General features: G+C 34.9%; 2 non-coding genes across 2 annotated transcripts; both read right to left on the bottom strand.

The window, feature by feature from the left end:
• Positions 1–18,383: 18,383 nt before the first annotated feature.
• On the bottom strand, positions 18,384–18,489 carry LOC140893932 (small nucleolar RNA R71). Its single transcript, XR_012153490.1, has one exon. It is a non-coding gene; the product is annotated as a small nucleolar RNA R71 (small nucleolar RNA).
• A 3,957-nt stretch (positions 18,490–22,446) lies between these two features.
• LOC140894039 (small nucleolar RNA R71) lies at positions 22,447–22,552 on the bottom strand. Its single transcript, XR_012153593.1, has one exon. It is a non-coding gene; the product is annotated as a small nucleolar RNA R71 (small nucleolar RNA).
• Positions 22,553–22,761: the final 209 nt, after the last annotated feature.

Here is a 22,761-nt window from a genome sequence, read left to right as displayed (position 1 = left end):
ACAAGTGAAGATAATGCGATTGATCATTTTTACTAAGTCATTCTCTACATCAACTTTTGGCAAATCAGTGTACAAGCTCAGAATGCAAAGAGTTAATAATTTTAAATGATACTTGCAACAAGGGAAGCATAAAAAATGACCGTTAAAGTAATGAGTGATATCTTACTCTTTTTCCTTCACTATGATTTTTTCTCATTGAGCATTTCTTAGTAAGGTTCCAACGAACTAGGTGTGCCATCGTCGATAAGATATCCAGAAAAAATATTTATTCTGTGGGGACCTCGGGTTGCTAATCTCGTTTTAGGGCAGCTAATGATTAATTAAACAATTAATCAAACAATTAAAAGTAATAAACCAAGAGCAGAAATTTTATTTTTCTTTTAAAATCTCAGAGCCTCGCTCGATCGGGCAAAATCAGCCGATCGAGCGAGCAAGAAAACAAACTTCTCGGGTCTGCACAAAAATTGGTCTCGCTCGATCGGTGAACATCACCCGATCGAGCGAGCCTTAATGTATTGCTCTCGGCTCCATGTTTCACATGCCGCGCTCGATCGGTAACTATTACCTGATCGAGCGGGCACACTTCCAGAAAAATGACAGAGCAGAACGTCTTGCTGTCAAGTCTTGGTACAAGGTATAAATCATAATCAAACTCAATCCCAAGCATGTTATCAAATCTAAAAACATGCATATACACTTGTATCAAGTCTCACATATAAAATCATGCATGTATTACATCAAATGAATAGCTTAAAAGATATAAAACTACAAGCTATTCAACATAGCATAAATAACTTCAAGTCTTAAGTTCTTGCTATGTTTGATGCTATCACTATACCATGCTTTAACTTATAAACCCGAGTCCACACTTGCTACATCTCTCTCCCGAGCTATCAAAGTCGTCTCAACAAAGATCCTGCCCCTTCTGTTGCAATGCACACATACAAAACAAAGCAACAGCCGGATAAACTCCGGTGAGAAATCATTCTCAGTATAATCGACATATAAATGCGTTAAATAAATTCATATCAACTCTAAACATATCAACTCAAGAATAGAGTAAAGATAACGCATATATCGACTCAAACTTCAAATTAAAACTCAATTTATATAGCGCGCTTATCTCAAGAATTGATTCTTATCACTTCGTTGCCATCAAGATTCGTATCCGATCTTGACATGGATATCCATCTATCGTAGCCATTCCGAGCTAGAAAATAAGGTTAACCGCAACCTTGGCATATAATCAATTCAATATACAATCATATCAAAAGTAATAAAGATCCACTACCTGTGATGGATCGACAATAACATAAGTTCTACCTTAAGAAAAAATAATTAAACAAGTATGTGGTTTGTTCGGGATAACTCAAGAATAGTCGTTCTTGAGTTTCACAGTCCCTGACTCGCGATGTCATCATTATACCTTTCATTCTCGAGTTGACGATGTTCCACATCTGAATAGGAAATACAACAACAACGCCTACAAGAAGCTGATCATTCAAACATCAATCATCTTCACTCACATTCGCTTCCATCTTAATCACTTCTTCTTCGGTTTCAAGTTGAGGTTCTTGAGTCAATAGTCTCCTATTAAACTCTGAAACATATCATCAAAACATGTATATTAAACCTCATTCTAATCAATCATTTTAGAATTGAATCAAAATCATCAATATAGATTCAATCAACATCATTTCAAACTTCAACTCCTTCTTATTCGATACAACTCGGAGTCGTGAATCGTTAGCCTTCGAAACTCAACTGAAATCGAGAAATACAAATGCCATAACATTCATAACATCTAAACACTATCTCAACTCAGTTATAGGCTATCAAAACGAAGTCAAAACATCAACCGGCGGCGTAGCGATTGTAAATCGGGAATCGACGCGGTATCGAATTCATTTCTAATCAACTCAATCATTTGTATCACTTATATCAGCTGAATTCATCATTCAATTCATCATATCAGCAGCTATAATCACATGTTAAAAATTCAAAAACATGCTGAAACCATGACAAGTTCGTTTCTTAATTCATTTCCAATCCGACTGCGATATCGAACGGCATACGAACTCAAAGACACAACATAGTTTCATAATCTGATCTCTGCCATATTTCTTTCTTCAAAACATGCCAAGAGAACAAAATACTTACATCAATTCGAAGCCCTTGTCGCAAGGATTCCAGAACATCTTTCGGAATTGAAATCGGACGAGCGAAACAAAAGTTATCGGCGTTTGAAAATCGAAAACGAAAAAGGAATAAGAGGGTTCGGCATCCTCTGTTCTTCACTTTCTGAATGTCATTTGAAATTACACGTTGCAAGCTGATTCATATAATTAAAATCAGATAAATTCAGATAAAATTGCAATTTAGTCCCTCAAGTTTTCAATAATTGCAATTCGGTCCTCGGCCTTCGTTTTAATTCAATTTCAATCCAAAATAATTTAAGAATATTAGAATTAAAATTGAAACTCTAAATATTCCCAAATTAAATATACTCGGATTAAATCAATAATCCCGGCCTTTTGCACTTTAGCCCTCGAATCTTCGATATTCTCCAATCAACCCCTGATCGGTTTTCATCTTCAAAATACATCTTCTTTAATTTCCGAAATATGGAATTTAATCTCAAATTCCATAAATATTCAAATCGAATATTTATTCTTTTAATTTAAGAATTCTCGAAATTTAATTCTCAAAATCCGTAAATTCTCAAATTTAATATTTTCGGCTCGAAAATTAAATATATCATTTCCATAACTTCTCAAATCAATATTAGCCCATAATATGAAATTTAATTCTCAATTCCCATAATTAATAATTTAATATTTTCGGGCCTTACAATTCCTCCCCTCTAAGAAATAATTTCGTCCTCGAAATCGTATTCATCCAGAATATCAAATCTAATAGACTGAATGATTATCTGAAGTGATTCTCACTTCAATCATTCACTCTGCATTTCGTATCTCACTTCATCTTTCAATCTCTTGTCAGATTATTACTTCGAATCTGCTTCTATTCTCTTGTAATCAGTATCTATTCAGTTGTACTTTAAGTCATTGAAACGACTTTGTTCTGAGCTGTTTCTTTCTTCAATCAAGGATTTGTCGAATAATCGACTTAACTCAGAATCTCGTCAATATCTATCTCATCTGAATAAAGTACATATGAAGAATCTACTGATACTTCTTTCGCTTAGATACTGAACTTATTCAGCTGAAAAGAATATATTCGTTCAATACAATCATCAATTCCATCTGATATGTCATTCAATGCAATTCAGCTTTGGTGACGACTTGATTCTTTCTCTATATCATTCTATACAGAGTATAGAACATAACTCAAGTCTACACTGTTATTCTATTCATCGCTTCAAAATCCGTATTCACATTTATATTCTGAATCTGTATCTCAACTTCGTTCTCTCTCAATTCTGAATCGAATGATGTTCAGGAATAAATTTTACGCTTAACTAACCAATTTCAGCTTCAAACGTTATATCTATCATTCAATTACTAATTCTAGTTCTTCTTCTTTGTTTTCATTTCATACAGATTCATCTTCAACATCTTTGTGTCTCTCAAATCAAATCTGATCTAATATCAACAAATCATGTCTGATCTTATGTCATATACTTCAGTAGTATCATTTCAACACAAAGAAATCGGATTTCTTTTCATCATATCATTATCTCAAAATCGATTAATTAGCTGTTACAGGAATTATAATCATCAAGTGGCAACACATCAAATCAAGTAATACCGAATTAGGTATTAAAGTTCTGAGAATGTTCTCAACATCTGAAAAATCAACTCAGATAATCCATCAATCGAAAAAATGGTATAATGCAATCACATATAACCAACTCTCAGAACATCAATCAATCAATCGATGCCACATATGTCGAATAAATCTAAAGTCTTAATCCTGACAATAGATTTTTATCATTTCTGTAATTTCATCATATCTCTTTCTTCTTCACAGATCTGAATAGATAACTGTTATTCACATCTCATACAGTGTATTCTACAAATCTGATTAGTCTATTCGGACTATCTAGTAATCAGAGTATATGTTGTATTAACAGATTTCAAAGTATTCAGATATGTTGATAATCGGTATCACATCAGATAAAATTCATTCTCAAAATTCAATTCATCTTCTCTAATTCTTCTTCCAATTCAAGGATAACATGTTGTACTTTTACCTCAAAAAGTACTCAAAGTCTTCGGATCATCTGTATTACAATGTAATTATAAACCCAATATTTCAATCTGAAACACTATTTCTTGGCTTACTGTTCGTCTTACAACGAATCTAATCACAATTCAGTGAGTTGATCATACAGACATATCATCGTATACAATAATTTCAATCAATCTGTTCATAACTAACACCTGTTTACTTCACATAAACTGTTTCATCTTGGTAGTTTCGCAAAATATTCTTTCAAATCATAATCTAATTTCAATTATGGAGGTCCTAAAGTATCATTGAACTTATCTCATCAATGATTTTCAAATTCATCGGAAACTCTCTGTACGTTTAACTTCGAAAACGTACTAATTCTGTTACTTCTATTTGCTTTATCGTCTGATAAAACAATTATCGGATGAATATTGAATTTATTGTTGTGCAATTCTTCAAATTCTGATATCTCTTTTCGGAAATATAAGGCACAATCAAATAATCAATCATAATATAATTCATTCATTCTGATCTGAGGCTTCAATTCATATCTCTATATGACATTCTATACTGAATTCTCATCGCTTCAGTTTACTTTCTGTGTTTCTTTAATCTTCTAAACAGTTCTGGATTTCTTTCAATCAAAATCATTCTGATTGGTCATATATTCATCTGAATATTCAAACCAGAATACACAAAATCTGAAATCAATTGATCGAATTCCTGTTTCATTCTTCATTTCTATTTCTTAATTGAATTCTAATAACTTGATCTCGTCTCAATGTGCTTTAATCCTTCAAAATCAATTCTCACTTAATTTGGATTACAGCAATTCTGACTGTTTTAGTAGCTATCTCGATACTTCAAGCACATAAATTCAGAAGATCAATCAATCACACATTCATCTCCTCTCTTCGTTCTATTTCCCAAATCTCAATTGGAAATTCTATCAGTTACGAGTCCAAAATATTATAATATACTGAATGTATACATCAACCAATCAGTAACTCTTGAAATTCATAATCAGGGAAACTCACTTAAGTTAAGGTCATCCAAAGAACAATAATATGAATGACAATATGCTAAGTGAAAATAACTCACTAGCATCTCAACTCAAGACAAGTAAATCAAATCAGACCCTAACAAAGAATAAGAGTCCATCAAAATCGATTGAGGTCGGTACCAAAACCTCGAAATCAATATCAAGAATTTCAAAAATCATGATTTTATGATGTAATAACTTCAGTAAAATCAAATAAAAGACTCATCTGTAACTGATTTTCATATCATCATCTATTTTGTAAACCTCAAAAGCATTAGTCAATTCACAAACTCCTCAATTTTCTGATAAATTCCAGTTCACAACTTAAACTAAAGTCAAGAATCTTACTGAAATATATCTGCCATCTCTACTCATTGGCATATCTTTCAATTTTGGTTTAGATCATGAACATATCTAGTGCATTGAATATACTTATTTCGGCATATTTCTGTAATCCAACATCATATAGCAAACCAAAATCACAGAATCTTAATTCGAGATTCTATATCATCATATTCAATTGCACATTATGTTCTTACTGATCTAATTTAATCGCTTCTTATCATCAATTCTTCTACCAATCTGTATTCGATTATTGCATCATCATCTATCATGCAATATAAATAGATATTTCAAAACGAACAAAATCATCTTCTGTTTCAGTTATCGAAGCAATAGTTCCATTCTTCCGTTCAATTCACACCATCTCTTTTCTAATACAGAGGTGATCATATAATAAGCTTTCAGCTATCATGAATCTATTGCACCAATAATAGACAGGTCAAAACAAAATAAATCTGTTACCTGAAATTTCATTCTCAGGTGCAATTTCATTCTGATTCTCTGTATACTTCTGGAATAGAAATTGTAGCTAAATACGTGTTTCTCTCACACACTATAGCATCTTTACAATTTCAGTCATTTTTCTTCATCATTCAGCTTCAGTTCTATTAAACAAGACTATGTCTTTCATAACATGTTTCATTCGTCAACATTTATTCAGACATAATCTTTGAATTCAAGCCATAATGAAACAACTCAATCTTGAGCTTCATTATTATCATCCACAATTCAAAGAATCATATTAGGCTTGCAAAGTCTAATAAAACATTCTTCAATATTCAAAATATTCAACTTCGAGATGGTATATTTTTCTTTTTCATCATTTCTATCTGTTGTGGCAAAGACCTATAAACAAAAATCATGTTCTAAGCACTTACCAACAAAGTAATATACCTCTGTTCTTTCTTCATAATTCATCAGCTGATTGCTAGGTTTCGAAGTTGGTAGACAGTCAATCTAATACATCATTCATCTGTCTCTTTCAGTTATCTGAACGATTAATCAGTTCTTCAGAACAACTTCTACCTACAACACATCTAGTCATTCGCTGATATTCTGTTCTGTTCAATCAGAGATATTTCATTCAGCTGAGCAATAATACAGTTTTGTTCAATCTGACCATACCATTCTGTTCAGTCTGGCCATACAACTCTGTCAGTCTGGGGTGCTTACATCACCCAAAGAATAATATTCTCTTCGATTCTGGGTGCTTACATCACCCGGGGAAATTCTTATAATAACATCGATAAGAATTTGAAAATTTACAAATCAGTAAATTAATCAATTCAATTTCAAAGGTAGATCAAGAGTACAAGCAATTTATTAAATCATCGAATCAAATACTGCATAATCATGCAATACTATAAATGCATGTGACTCACTCTACCCCGCTCAGCGTCTATCTCAGTCCAGAACCTATGCTCTAATACCATCTGTTGTGGGGACCTCGGGTTGCTAATCTCATTTTAGGGCAGATAATGATTAATTAAACAATTAATCAAACAATTAGAAGTAATAAACCAAGAGCAGAATTTTATTTTTTTTAAATCTCAGAGCCTCGCTCGATCGGGCAAAATCAGCCGATCGAGCGAGCAAGAAAACAAACTTCTCGGGTCTGCACAAAAATTGGTCTCGCTCGATCGGCTGTCGATCGGTGAACATCACCCGATCGAGCGAGCCTTAATGTATTGCTCTCGGTTCCATGTTTCACATGCCGCGCTCGATCGGTAACTATTACCCGATCGAGCGGGCACACTTCCAGAAAAATGACAGAGCAGAACTTCTTGCTGTCAAGTCTTGGTACAAGGTATAAATCATAATCAAACTCAATCCCAAGCATGTTATCAAATCTAAAAACATGCATATACACTTGTATCAAGTCTCACATATAAAATCATGCATGTATTACATCAAATGAATAGCTTAAAAGATATAAAACTACAAGCTATTCAACATAGCATAAATAACTTCAAGTCTTAAGTTCTTGTTATGTTTGATTCTATCACTATACCATGCTTTAACTTATAAACCCGAGTCCACACTTGCTACATCTCTCTCCCGAGCTATCAAAGTTGTCTCAACAAAGCTCCTGCCTCTCCTGTTGCAATGCACATATACAAAACAAAGCAACAACCGGATAAACTCCGGTGAGAAATCATTCTCAGTATAATCGACATATAAATGCGTTAAATAAATTCATATCAACTCTAAACATATCAACTCAAGAATAGAGTAAAGATAACGCATATATCGACTCAAACTTCAAATTAAAACTCAATTTATATAGCGCGCTTATCTCAAGAATTGATTCTTATCACTTTGTTGTCATCAAGATTCGTATCCGATCTTGACATGGATATCCATCTATCGTAGCCATTTTGGGCTAGAAAATAAGGTTAACCGCAACCTTGGCATATAATCAATTCAATATACAATAATATCAAAAGCAATAAAGATCCACTACCTGTGATGGATCGACAATAACATAAGTTCTACCTCAAGAACAAATAATTAAACAAGTATGTGGTTTGTTCGGGATAACTCAAGAATAGTCGTTCTTGAGTTTCACAGTCCCTGACTCGCGATGTTGTCATTATACCTTTCATTCTCGGGTTGACGATGTTCCACATCTGAATAGGAAATACAACAACAACGCCTACAAGAAGCTGATCATTCAAACATCAATCATCTTCACTCACATTCGCTTCCATCTTGATCACTTCTTTTTCGGTTTCAAGTTGAGGTTCTTGAGTCAATAGTCTCCTATTAAACTCTGAAACATATCATCAAAACATGTATATTAAACCTCATTCTATTCAATCATTTCAGAATTGAATCAAAATCATCAATATAGATTCAATCAACATCATTTCAAACTTCAACTCCTTCTTATTCGATACAACTCGGAGTCGTGAATCGTTAGCCTTCGAAACTCAACTGAAATCGAGAAATACAAATGCCATAACATTCATAACATCTAAACAACTATCTTAACTCAGTTATAGGCTATCAAAACGAAGTCAAAACATCAACCGACGGCGTAGCGATTGAAAATCGGGAATCTATGCGGTATCGAATTCATTTCTAATCAACTCAATCATTCGTATCACTTATATCAGCTGAATTCTTCATTCAATCCATCATATCAGCAGCTATAATCACATGTTAACAAGTCAAAAACATGCTGAAACCATGACAAGTTCGTTTCTTAATTCATTTCCAATCCGACTGCGATATCGAACGGCATACGAACTCAAAGACACAACATAGTTTCATAATCTGATCTCTGCCATATTTCGTTCTTAAAAACATGCCAAGAGAACAAAATACTTACATCAATTCGAAACCCTCGTTGCAAGGATTCCAGAACATCTTTCGGAATTAAAATCGGATGAGCGAAACAAAAATTATCGTCGTTTGAAAATCGAAAATGAAAAAGGAATAAGAGGGTTCGGCTTCCTCTGTTCTTCACTTTCTGAGTGTCATTTGAAATTACACGTTGCAAGCTGATTCATATAATTAAAATCAGATAACTTTAGATAAAATTGCAATTTAGTCCCTCAAGTCTTCAATAATTACAATTCGGTCCTCGGCCTTCGTTTTAATTCAATTTCAATCAAAAATAATTTAAAAATATTAGAATTAAAATCGAAACTCTAAATATTCCCAAATTAAATATACTCGGATTAAAATTAAATAAATTTGGATTAAATCAATAATCCCGGCCTTTTGCACTTTAGCCCTCGAATCTTTGATATTCTCCAATCAACCCCTGATCGGGTTTCATCTTCAAAATACATCTTCTTTAATTTCCGAAATATGGAATTTAATCTCAAATTCCATAAATATTCAAATCGAATATTTATTATTTTAATTTAAGAATTCTCGGAATTTAATTCTCAAAATCCGTAAATTCTCAAATTAAATATTTTCGGCTCGGAAATTAAATCTATCATTTTCATAACTTCTCAAATCAATATTAGCCCATAATATGAAATTTAATTCTCAAATCCCATAATTAATAATTTAATATTTTCGGGCCTTACATATTCTTTCTTTTAAATTTTTTGTAGTAACCCAGAACCCATTTTAAGATAATAATATGTTAAACATAATTAAGGGTTAGTAAATAACCAATTCCAGGACTTAATCGGACTTCAGAATTATCAGATGGATCACTACATATAAAGGTAGTATCCAAGTTCCACTTTGCATGCTATGATATGACATATAATTTTAGAAGTGGCAAAACATAATTAAGGAGTCCTTATTGGGTGAAAATAAGTGAAAAATCAGCTCCGGAACGTCCGAAGTTCGGAGGATCCGAAACCAGCTCTTAGGAGGCTCCGAACCTAGTCAGGATCGGAGGCTCCGAACTCCCTCAGACAGCAATGCTAGATGACTAATCCGCGATTTTCGACAAGTGTCGTACATGCATGTTTGATGGGTCCGAACCCAGTTCGGAGGCTCCGAAATCCGATGGATTTTTGGCTATAAATAGGGCTCTTCGGAGTCATAATTTGATATGAATTCCCGTGTTTCCTTCTTGAGTTATATAGTGTGAGACATACACTTGAGTGTCATATCGGTTATTATAAAGGTTCTGGAATAACCAAGGTGTGGTTATAGTCATCCGGGACTAGCGACTTCAAAGGGCTTACTACGGACGAAGGTATGGTCCGAAAATCTATTTAAGTTTTGGGAGTATTTATTAGCCTAATTAAGGCTTATACTTGTGTAGTGATACTGTGAACTTTTGAATATAGGCTTGGAACCTAGGATCCTACTAAGACTTGAACTAACCTAGAGGTACGTACACATTGACTGAGATTGTCAGCGAGTATACATGTTTATATGTTGCATTTACTTGACATTATTATGTGGCATGATATATGATTTACCGCTTTCCATATTCATATGTCATGTGCACATACACGTTGAGTCTATACCTTGTTATACCTGATTATAGAGCCGCTCAGCTCTATAATCAATAGTTTGTCACTGAGAGTACCGCGACGGCGGGACATGTATGTCTGACTACTCTAGTGTACTAGACGAGTGTGGTTGCACCCAGAGGTTGATCTGTGTGGTGGCAGCACTCATGTGGCGCCGGTACTGAGCATGAATTTTTAGATGACCCTTTACGAGTCATCATGTTGCATGCATCATATACATACATTTACTCGTGTTTATGTACTGGGAGTTAGCGCTCACGTCCTAGTTATTATCTTGGACACCCTATTCTACGGGGCAGGTCGCAGGATGGACGGAGCCGGTAGCTCGAGGCAGGACTAGAGAGCCGGAGCTTTTCAGGGGATTTTATACAGCAGGATTTGTTTAGCTATACAAATGTTTTAGACAGTTTTATTTTGAGTTTTTCGATATGGTTGTATCACTACAGTATTAAGTCTGGATATGTTTTACTAAGCTGATATGTAAATTATAGATTATGTTTCCGCACGTTTTACTCTGTTAAGCATTCTTGCTTTATTAAGTTTAATGCATGCTATTAGTTTCCAGTTAGTAGGTGATTCAATGCAGGGTCACTACATTTTTCCAACAAGCCAACACGCGAACACTTTAGTCCCATGAATAATATAACATCAATCTTGTCAAATTAATATTTTAAAATTTTGTTGTTGTGCAAATAATCATCTAAAGAAGAGTGTTAATAAAAAATTTCTTGTCGTAGATGATTATATTTATTTAGTTATAATATTTTTTTTATGAAGATCAATATGTCAAGATAATATTTGTATTGTGATATTTTCCAAGTAAATAGGGTGATTTATTTGAATCAAAATCGCACGTAGTGTTTGTCTCTTCTTAATTTTATATTATCTATTCTCCTATGATTTATAACAATGTTTTATTTTATTTTTTCTCCCCTGTATGCGAGATTTTCCACTCTTTTTCACATGCCTTTTATCTTGTATTTTAAAAAGGTAGATGATCTTTTAAAAAATAAAATAAAAATTGTTGGATTCAATCCATTCAAACACACACAACAAAGAACACACACAAATAAAAGGAAAAAAAAAACATAGAAATAAGGAAAGAAAGAAAACACACACACAAGTTATTTATGCGGGAGAGGAAAAAATCTGAAAAAAAAAATATTTTAGAGAGATTTGAAACAAAAATTGCTTAAAAATTATTTTCACACGCCGACAAAAAAAAACCCTTTTTCATCTTCTAAGTACGCCTCTCTTCCTCCTCTTCTTTCATGTTAAGGCGGCGATAAGAGATTTTCAATAAACCAATCTTAAATATTAATTGAAAGGTAAATTTCATTAAATAATTTCGTTTGCTGCTTTGTTTTTCCATCTGATAATAGTCACAAAATTATGGTGCATGAAAAATATTATTAATCGTTAGGCTTGAATTTGGATCCCCTACTTGGGCATCCCCTACAGGCTACAGCGTTTACCCCACAACACACTTATATTTTTTTCCATTTTTTTTGGCTTTTTTTTAAAAAAATATATATATTTTTATTCTTTAATCTTTTTCATTGTTGGGTTTTTTTTTTTCTTTTTTCTAAAATTTTGGGGTTTTTATTTCTCTTTTTTTGCCTTCTATTTTTATTATACATTCTAATTCTTCTTTTGGTCAAATTTTCTTATATCATTTTTTTCTTCTTATAATTTATATTTCAATACTACATAATAATGCACCAACTAATTATTGTTAATATAGAAACACAAATAATTGATTAAAAATGTGTATTAGATAAATGTGACAATTGATTAAAAATTTGAAAGGGCCCGTGTCCTGATTTAAATATTTAATGATCAAACAATCAGGATTAATTAATGTAAAAAGCGAAAACGAGCTAAAAATTTGCGTTTTGGGCCTATAGAATATTTGGCATGACCTATTCGTAAATAGAACATCCCAAAACCTGTACAACACAACCAGCAATATATATTCGAAAATAGAGTCACAACTCTAATTCACAAACCTATAGTCGCACTGGCCAGGACTAAACACATGCCGAGCCGGCAAGGCTCGATCACACAAATACCAATTCAAAACAAAGTCCAAAACTATCGATACTGATACACAGGGCATCACCCCGGCAAATATAAAACTCGCTAAACTGATATATACATATATCTGGGAACATGACTCCAAGCTAGACTCACTGGGTACCACTAGATGACTCTCCACCAGACGCGTCAAATCCCCCTGGATAACCTGCTATGGAATCACAAACAACCACAACATAAAAAGAAAACAGGGGTCGGACCCCAGTACGAAGAACTAGAAAAATCACGACAAATATAAATGACATGAATAAAATCAAGTACAATGCAATGAAATGCAATGTAATGCGTGGCAGATATCAATAGAATAAGGGATACCAAATGGAGTCCAAACGAAACGTATCACAATAATCTCAGTGGCCACCCATGCCAGGAACGCAGCAGACCTCGAATCATCACTGCTAATCCATACACGTAGCATCGGAGGGTGACAGGAGCGACCCGTCCAGCCTCATGCTGTCATCAGGAGTGTCGTACGTAGCATCGGAGGGCGACAGGAACTACCTGTTCGTGCCTCATGCTATCTCAGGAGTGCACTAAACAATGTCACTCGCTCCATGATGACTCCATACATCTCAAGATATCAATATCAATAGCAATCAAAGGAGTCAAGGCTCAACGTGCTATGAAAAATTGTAAATGAGTGAATGCAATCATATAATCCACATAAGCACCTAAAGCACATTAAAAAAAATACTTAATATCATTACATGCCATTATAGGCGTTGTAATATAAACAGCTCATACGTACCTCAACCAATACTTAATTTACCACAGAATATCTCAAGTAATATTCGAATACTCCAATCCTGTGAAAAACAATTTATTTCAAATCAATTCCTATTTCCGTTTACAAATCTGAATATTATTAAAACTAAATCTAAAAATCAAACTAACATTTCCAATTATCCATATTTCATATTAAATCATCCTATCAATGACCAACTATCGAATAAACGACTCTAAAAGTCGAAATACCAACATATTCAGAATCTGAATTTTCCCAGAAAATTCCTAAAAATTCTGAAATGTATATATATCACTTCTAACACATCTTAACATCTAAATAACGATTTAAGTAACCTTAAAATTCAAAAATCCCAATAAATAAAAATCTGGAAATTCGAAATATTCCCAATTAAATTCTGAAAATTATCGAATACCTTCAATCAACTCCAATATAATACCTACAACCAATAATAAATCAAATATCAATTATCGGATGTCAATTGAATCGAAATACCCAAAATTCGAAATCCTAAATTCGAAATATACCTCAAGACTTCGAATTAAAGGTCTAAACAACCGGAACAACACTCCTCCTTGCTCAGGCGGCGATCGGATGGCGGCTAGGGGCGGCGAAGACGGCGGCTGGTCGGAGTCGAGTACGAACAGATCGCGAGAAAACTTACGATATCGGTATCAAATTAAAGTTTACGTCGCGAGGATTCCAGAACTATATTTACTTTTGAAATCCGGCCAAAAACGAAGGAGATACGGGCATTTAAAGTGACGGGAAAAGTTTTGAAAAACAAAAGAAAGAAGACGATGGATGAAGATGAAGAATCTGTGAAGATGACGTTAAAGAGAGGAGAGAGATTATCCGATATATATATTTAATATATATCTTGTTTAATCGTGTGCATTCTTTTATTTTATTCGGGGTTAAAACTTGGCCCGGTTCGAGTTATTTCAACTCATGTGAGCTCTATAAATAAAATATGCATTTTAATATCATCTAAAAACTGATATTTATTAATACATATTTGTAACACACAAATTAATTAACATAGTAAATTCGGGTCCTTACATTTCTCCCCCTCTAAAAACAAGATTTCGTCCTCGAAATCAAACACACATCAAACATATATACAAAGGGATTAAACATCTACCACGGATAGTACATAGGAAAATCGGAGTACATGGAATAAGTCATCACATTTTCAAACAAGTGAGATCATTCTTGACGCATTCTAGACTCCAATTCCCATGTAGCTTCTTCTCTCCCATGTCTACTCCATTCCACCATAACCAAAGGAATCGTCTTGTTCCTAAGTTGATTTTTTTTACGATCAAGGATCTGCATTGGATACTCAACATAGCTAAGGGAACTATCCAACTCCACATCATCAGCCCTCAAGATATGAGAAGGATCTGGTTCATACTTCCGCAGCATAGATACGTGAATACATCATGTATCGCAGACAAACTCTGCGGCAAGTTCAAACGATACGCCAAAATACCAATCTTCTCAACAATCACGTACGGACCGATATAACGAGGAGCTAATTTCCCTTTACGCCCAAATCTCATAGTACCACGAAATGGTGATACTTTCAAGAAAACAAAATTGCCAACATGAAATTCTAAAGGTCTACGCCTGTTATTAGCATAGCTGGCTTGACGATCCTGGGCTGCTTTCATTCTTTTCCTGATCAGTTCAACTTTTTCTTTCATCTTTTGAATAAACTCTGGTCCTGACAACTGTCGTTCTCCTACTTCTTCCCAACATATCGGAGATCTACATTTTCTACCATACAAGGCTTCAAATGGTGACATTCCGATAGATACTTGATAACTATTATTGTAAGAGAATTCCACCAAAGCTAAAGATTCTTTCCAACCACCACTGAAATCCATCACAACAGCTCGTAATAAATCTTCGAGTGTCTGAATAGTTCTTTCAGATTGACCATCTGTCTGTGGATGATAGGCAGTACTCATGGCCAATTTAGAACCCAAAGCTGATTGCAAACTAGACCAAAACTTAGAAGTAAATCTGGGATCACGGTCTGATACTATAGTAACTGGCACACCATGCAATCGCACTATCTGATCAATGTACATTGTCGCCATTTTTGTATATGTCCAAGTACGATCATATGGAATAAAATGGGCAGATTTAGACAATCTATCCACAATAACCCAAATGGCATCACAACCACGATTAGATCGAGGTAGGTGTGTCACGAAATCCATAGTAATGTGTTCCCAATTCCACTGTGGTACTTCAAGACTAAGTAACATACCACCTGGTCTCATTCTTTCAGCCTTCACTTGTTGACACGTCAGACACTTAGCCACAAAGTCAGAAATATCTTTCTTCATACCTTCCCACCAATAATGGGTTTTCAAAATATGATACATCTTTCGAATTCCAGGATGTATACTATGTCGACTACAATGAGCTTCTCGTAGTATATCTTCTTTCAAATCTATCAAATTCGGAACCACAAGTCTACCATTATAACGCAAACATCCATCAGAAGCAACAAGGAATTTCCCTGACTGACCAGCTGGAGTTAATTCATTCAAGTGATGAATATATGAATCAGTCTTTTGTGCTGTTTTGATTTTCGAAATTATTCATGGTTCAACTTGAATAGATGAAACTATGAAATGATTACCTTTAGCTCGATAAGTCCATCCTGAAGTTCCCAAATGCTCATGAACTTTAGAAATAGTTAAAGATGCTAACATCTTAGTATGAACTTTTCTGCTCAAATCATCTGCAACTTGATTCACATTTCCTGGCTGGTATTGAATATCACAGTCAAAATCTTAATTAATTCCAACCATCGACGTTGTCTCATATTCAAATCAGACTGTGTGAATAAATATTTCAGACTCTTATTGATAAGTGCATTTTATAAACTTAATTTATATATGATTTGACTTGGATTTTGTGATGTATCGAATGAATATTATGCGTATTTGTTGTTGTTTTTGTAAGTTGCAAGGATTTGAAGAAAAGTAGCAAGAAGAAGCGGAAAGCCGAATTACGAGACATCAAACTTCAGAAAATTACTGGGAATGTTACAGACATCTAAATCAGATCTCCACCGTTCAAATTTAATTCTAGGATGTTTTAAAGTTTCTGTCAAAATTTCAGCTCGATCCGACGGCTACAACTTAAGTTATGATTTTTACAAAAATGCTGCGCAGATGGTGAAATGGAAGAACAAGTAGCGCCCCAGCTCTAGTTTTCCAGCGCTCCAGCACCCGTAAATTCATGTCCAGAGTGCCCCAGCGCCGTCTTTGGAGCGCTCCAGCGCTAGACGTCCATCATAGAAAAATAAAATACGAAACTTGAGTGCCCCAGCAGCGAATTATTAGCGCTCCAGCGCGCCGCAGTCTCCAAAAATATGGAAAGTCTTTAATCGAGTTTTAAAAGGGATTTTATGACTTATTCTGGAGGAGACGAGGGTTTAGAGAGTTTTCAGAGCATAGAGACGGCTATTGAGAGTTTTGAAGTGCACAAGAGCTCGAGAATTTGATACGAAGACAGAAGACAGCGACATCCGGCGACGGAAAAGCTTAATTTTACTTTGTTCTAGTTTTTCTTTAAACTCTATTTTTCTAGTTTGATGGATTATTTGAAGAACAAGTTTTGTTTGATCTTTATATTTTTTATGAACTAATTTCTTAGTCTAGAGGTAGACGGATCTTGACTGGAAATCATGATTGAGATATTTTGATTTATATATTTGAATTCTTCACACAGTTTATTTGTGTTTTCCTGATTTTAATGCTTTCAATTTACTGGCCATAGATTGAATGATATTTTATTTAGAATCTATCACTCGAGAGATGAGATTTTGAATACGACATAGAAAAATACATCTTTTGTGTTTATATTGTTCGAGAGGCATATAACTCCATAGAAGTCATTAGAAGAATTCTTGTGCTATTTACCGGATTTAATAATTGAACTTTGATAGAGATATTGAGTTTGTTATTGAATACGAATTTCTGCTTGACACTCGAGAAAGGTAGTAGAAAATAATAGAGATTCTTGGCTAATAAACTAGAAGAATTGATAATTGAACAATCATTAAAAATAAATTGTGGTGAACAGTCAAGTGAAGTCGAACCTCTAGCATTCTTCGCTTATTGGATTTTTCTCTCGTGAACTCGTGGTTATTTAGTTTTGTTTCTTGAAAATTTTAGTTTTATAAAATCAGATCAATTTCGTAGCTCTACATAGGATTAGGATTTTATTAGTTGCAAATATTTGATATAATATCATTTATTCATTTTCCGTGGGATCGACTTGGACTTAATTCCTATATTATAACTTGACATCGTGCGCTTGCGAGCAAAAAACACGCAACAAGTTTTTGGCGCCGTTGCCGGGGAATGAATTTTATTTGATTTATATTAAATTGTGCTAATGGCCTTAATTTTGATTTAGAGCATTTTATTTTATTTTGTTGGTTCTAATTTTAAATCTTTCCTGTCTATGCAGTTTATGCAAAAAAGCCAAAGTTACGACTCACTGCTCTTTGATCCAAAAATCGAGAAAACTGCTAAAGCTTTGAGAAAAGATAGAAGAGAAGAGTTGCAACAAATGACTGAAGAAAGGGAAAGAGCTGTCAATAATGCTTCGGTGCCGATCAGAGATCACTTTCGACCGGTGATCACTACTCATTATTCTGGGATAGCTCGGCAGAACATCACGGCGAATAATTTTGAGTTGAAGCCAGCTCTGATTAATATGGTGCAGCAGAATCAGTTTAAGGGTGCAGCTACTGAAGATCCAAATTTGCACCTGCGTACTTTTTTGGAGATTGCTGACACAGTGAAGATTCATGGTGTTACTGAGGACACCATCAGACTACGATTGTTTTCGTTCTCTCTTAGGGACAATGCTCGTAGTTGGTTGCAATCACTACCTCTTGGGAGTATCACTACATGGGAAGACATGGCATCCAAATTTCTGGCTAAGTACTTTCCTCCTGCCAAGTCTACCCAGCTGAAAATTGAGATCACTACTTTCAAACAGCAAGATTATGAGTTACTGTATGAAGCTTGGGAGCGGTACAAGGAATTGCTTAGGAAATGCCCGAACCATAATTTTCTGGATTGGGAACAGATCGAATTATTCTACAATGGTTTGAATGGACCAACTCGTATTTCTGTTGATGCTGCAGCTGGAGGTTCAATATTTTCTAAATTTCCTGAACAGGCTTATGAGATGCTTGAGCAAATGACTGTTAACAGTTATCAGTGGCCGAGTGAGAGATCTGCAATAAGGAAGCCTGCTGGAATTCATGAGGTTGACGCATTCACTGCTTTGACTGCTCAGATGGCTACTATTTCTACACAGTTGGCTGCACTGACCAAAGGGAATCAAAGTTCTAATGAGACAGCATCGCTGGCGACTGCCGTAAATTCTGCTGATGGATTTGAGAGTGTGGAGCAAGCTCATTATGTGAACAACAGGAATTACAACAATTATCGAGGTAATCCTGTAACCAATCAGTATCATCCTAGTTTGCGTAATCATGAGAATTTTTCCTATGCAAACAATAAGAATATGTTGAATCCTCCACCGGAGTTCAATACTCAGAATGGTGAAGGTAAGGCATCGTTGGAAGATTTGGTGAGTAATTTTATTGCATAATCATCCACAAGATTTAAGAGGAATGAAAATAGGCTTGATAGTATGGAGACACACTTGACCAATGTGAGCGCTTCTATGAAAAATCTTGAAACACAAATTGGTCAACTAGAGAATGCATTGAATAATCAGCAGAGAGGTGTGTTTCCTAGCAATACTGAGGTTAATCCAAGGGAGCAGTGCAAGGCTATCACCCTTAGAAGTGGTAAAGAACTTGGGGTTGATGACCCAAAGGAAGTAGATGATGAAGAGACTGAAGAGATTGTGGTGGAGTCTGAAAAATCTGTTAGCAAAAATTCCAGCAATTCTGCAGTTGTGCCTGAGAAACCGCCTGTACCAAAAGCTGTTTCGCCATATCCTCAGCGGTTCAAGAAGAAAGCGTTGGATGAGAAGTTTTTTAAGTTTCTTGACATCTTCAAGAAAATTCATATTAATATTCCATTCGCTGATGCTTTGGAGCAGATGCCGCATTATGCAAAATTATTGTAGGAGGTGATGTCTAAGAAGCGGAAGGTGGAGGAGTTCGAGACTGTCAACCTGACTGAAGAGTGTAGTGCTATCCTGTAAAGAAGCTACCACAAAAATTAAAAGATCTAGGGAGTTTTACGATTCCTTGCATTATTGGTTCTTCTAGTTTTAATAAAGCACTTTGTGATTTAGGAGCTAGCATTAACTTAATGCCTTTGTCTGTTTTCAGGAGTTTGGGACTTGGAGAGGTGAAACCCACGACAATCGCATTGTAGCTAGCTGACAGATCTATCACATATCCGTTTGGAATCATTGAGGATGTACTGGTAAAAGTAGATAAATTTATTTTTCCTGCGGATTTTGTTGTGCTAGATATGGAGGAGGATGCAAATATGCCATTGATTTTGGGGAGACCGTTCTTGGCTACTGCTGAAGCCAAGATTGATGTGAAGAAAGGTGAGTTGACGATGGGAGTTGATGGTGAGAAGGTGATCTTTAATGTTTATAAGGAGGTTAAAAATTCATCCATGGAAAAAGTTTTCATGATTGAACAATCAAAGAAGATGGAATGTTGCTGCAAAGTTGTTAGTGCTGTAGAATTGCCAAGAGAGAATGATCCGAAGGTAGCAAAGAAGAAGAAGAGAAAGAAAGCAAAGATCAAAAAGATTGTTGAATATGTTTGGAGGGTGAAAGAAAAGGAAAAGACCTCCAACAAAGTGGAACGGGGCTAGAATCAGAATATAGTCGGGCTATGGACTATAAACTAAGCGCTTCTTGGGAGGCAACCCAAGAGATTTTTTTTTTATTTTCTTTATTGTTTCTTTTATTTTAGTTGTTTTCCTTTTTATTATTTTTTATCATGATGAAACTAGACATTAATAATGATTTTGAATTGTGTAGGTTAAAAAGTATGGAGCTGAAAGAGTTTAGGAGCCACCCCTGATGAAGAGTTTTGAGTGATTAAGATGGTGCTGAGTACTGATGCTTGGTGCCTAAGGTATGTGTCCCTTGTTTTTAATGAATACTGTACATTGAGGACAATGCACAATTTAAGTTTGGGGGGGGGTGTTTAAAATTTGTGAAAATTTGAAATTTTTTATGAGTTAGTTGGAGTTGAAGGCATGATGTTGTAATTGTGTTGGCCTATGATGAAAATAAATTTTGTGTGCTGAAAAAGTTTATGTTAGCTATATTTAATCTTGAGTTCTCACATTTATGCATGAATGTCATGATTTTCGATACTCCTAGCAATTAGAAAAAAAATTATGTGGATTTGTGATGTGGATTAGAGGATTTGATTCTTAACTCTTGTGATTTTTATTTGAAACTGAGGTAGATTTTTAAGATCACAGAAGTGATTTAGGCGTTTTTTTTTCGAATCTATTGAGTTTTTTTAGCCATTCTATATTCATGAAAAATCCAAAACAAATTGAGTAGCTAAAAAAGTTCAAAGAAAAGTAATGACGGAGAAAATAAGGTGAGGGGAGGCCTTGAAAAGAAAAAAAAATGGATTGAAATTCTAGTCCAAATACAAGGCATAAAGATGAAGATGTATGGAGTAGAAGAAAGCCAAGACTAATGTCTGGCAATGCAAATAAAAAAATTTTAGCTACTCATAATCCTGCACAAATTGAAAATATTCAATTCCCTTTGCTTTGCATCATGAGTCCTTGTTTTCATTGATATATATATGGATGCTTATCTCCTGTTGATTATACTTGAGCCTAATGTTAACCAAAAATGTCTTGTTGACCTGTGTGAGTAAAAGTTGAACTTGGTTGAGAGTATTTTGAAACTTGAGGGCGGAGTTAATGATTTTATGAAGCTTACGGATTGCATGATTTTATCAAAAGTTAGGTGGGTAGATGAGATTGGAAAATCACACACACGAAAACTCTTGAGAAAATTAGCCGACATGTGTATTGAATCTTGGAATGTATAAATTCAGAGGTCGACTATATTGCTCATTATTATTTTGCTCGGGACTAGCAAAAGTTTAAGTTTGGGGGGATTTGATAAGTGCATTTTATGCACTTAATTTATATATGATTTGACTTGGATTTTGTGATGTATCGAGTGAATATTATGCGTATTTGTTGTTGTTTTTGTGAGTTGCAAGGATTTGAAGAAAAGTAGCAAGAAGAAGCGGAAAGCCGAATTACAAGACATCAAACTTCAGAAAATTATTGGGAATGTTACAGACATCTAAATCCAATCTTCACCGTTCAAATTGAAGTCTAGGATGTTTTAAAGTTTCTGTCAAAATTTCAGCTCGATCCGACGGCTAGAACTTAAGTTATGATTTTTACAAAAATGCTGCACAGATGGTGAAATGGAAGAACAAGTAGCGCCCCAGCTCTAGTTTTCCTGCGCTCCAGCGCCCGTAAATTCATGTCCAGAGCGCCTCAGCGCCGTCTTTGGAGCGCTCCAGCGCTAGACGTCCATCATTGAAAAATAAAATACGAAACTTGAGCGTCCCAGCGCCGAATTATTAGCGCTCCAGCGCTGCGCAGTCTCCAAAAATATGGAAAGTCTTTAATCGTGTTTTAAAAGGGATTTTATGACTTATTCTGGAGGAGACGAGGGTTTAGAGAGTTTTCAGAGCATAAAGACGGCTATTGAGAGTTTTGAAGTGCACAAGATCTCGAGAATTTGATACGAAGACAGAAGACAGCGGCATCCGGCGACGGAAAAGCTTAATTTTACTTCGTTCTAGTTTTCCTTTAAACTCTATTTTTCTAGTTTGATGGATTATTTGAAGAACAAGTTTTGTTTGATCTTTGAATTTGTTATGAACTAATTTCTTAGTCTACGATTGTTCCCGTTCTCTCTTAGGAACAATGCTCGTAGTTGGTTGCATTCACTACCTCTTGGGAGTATCACTACATGGGATGATATGGCTTCCAAATTTCTGGTTAAGTATTTCCCCCCTGCTAAGTCGGCTCAGTTGAAAATATAGATTACTACATTCAAACAGCAAGATTTTGAGCAGTTGTATAAAGCCTGGGAGCGGTACAAGGAGTTGCTTAGAAAGTGTCCAAACCATAATTTTCCGGACTGGGAACAGATAGAGTTATTCTACAATGGTTTGAATGGGTCAACTCGTATTTCTGTGGATGCTGCAGCTGGAGGTTCAATATTTTCTAAATTTCCTGAACAGGCTTATGAGATGCTTGAGCAAATGACCATTAACAGTTATCAGTGGCCGAGTGAGAGATCTGCAATAAGGAAGCCTGCTGGAATTCATGAGGTTGATGCAT

This window comes from Henckelia pumila, chromosome 3 (genome assembly GCF_033568475.1).
Source record: "Henckelia pumila isolate YLH828 chromosome 3, ASM3356847v2, whole genome shotgun sequence".
Lineage (NCBI taxonomy): Eukaryota > Viridiplantae > Streptophyta > Magnoliopsida > Lamiales > Gesneriaceae > Henckelia > Henckelia pumila.
Note: the sequence above shows the minus strand (reverse complement) of the source record. Positions and strands in the feature narration are given on the sequence as shown.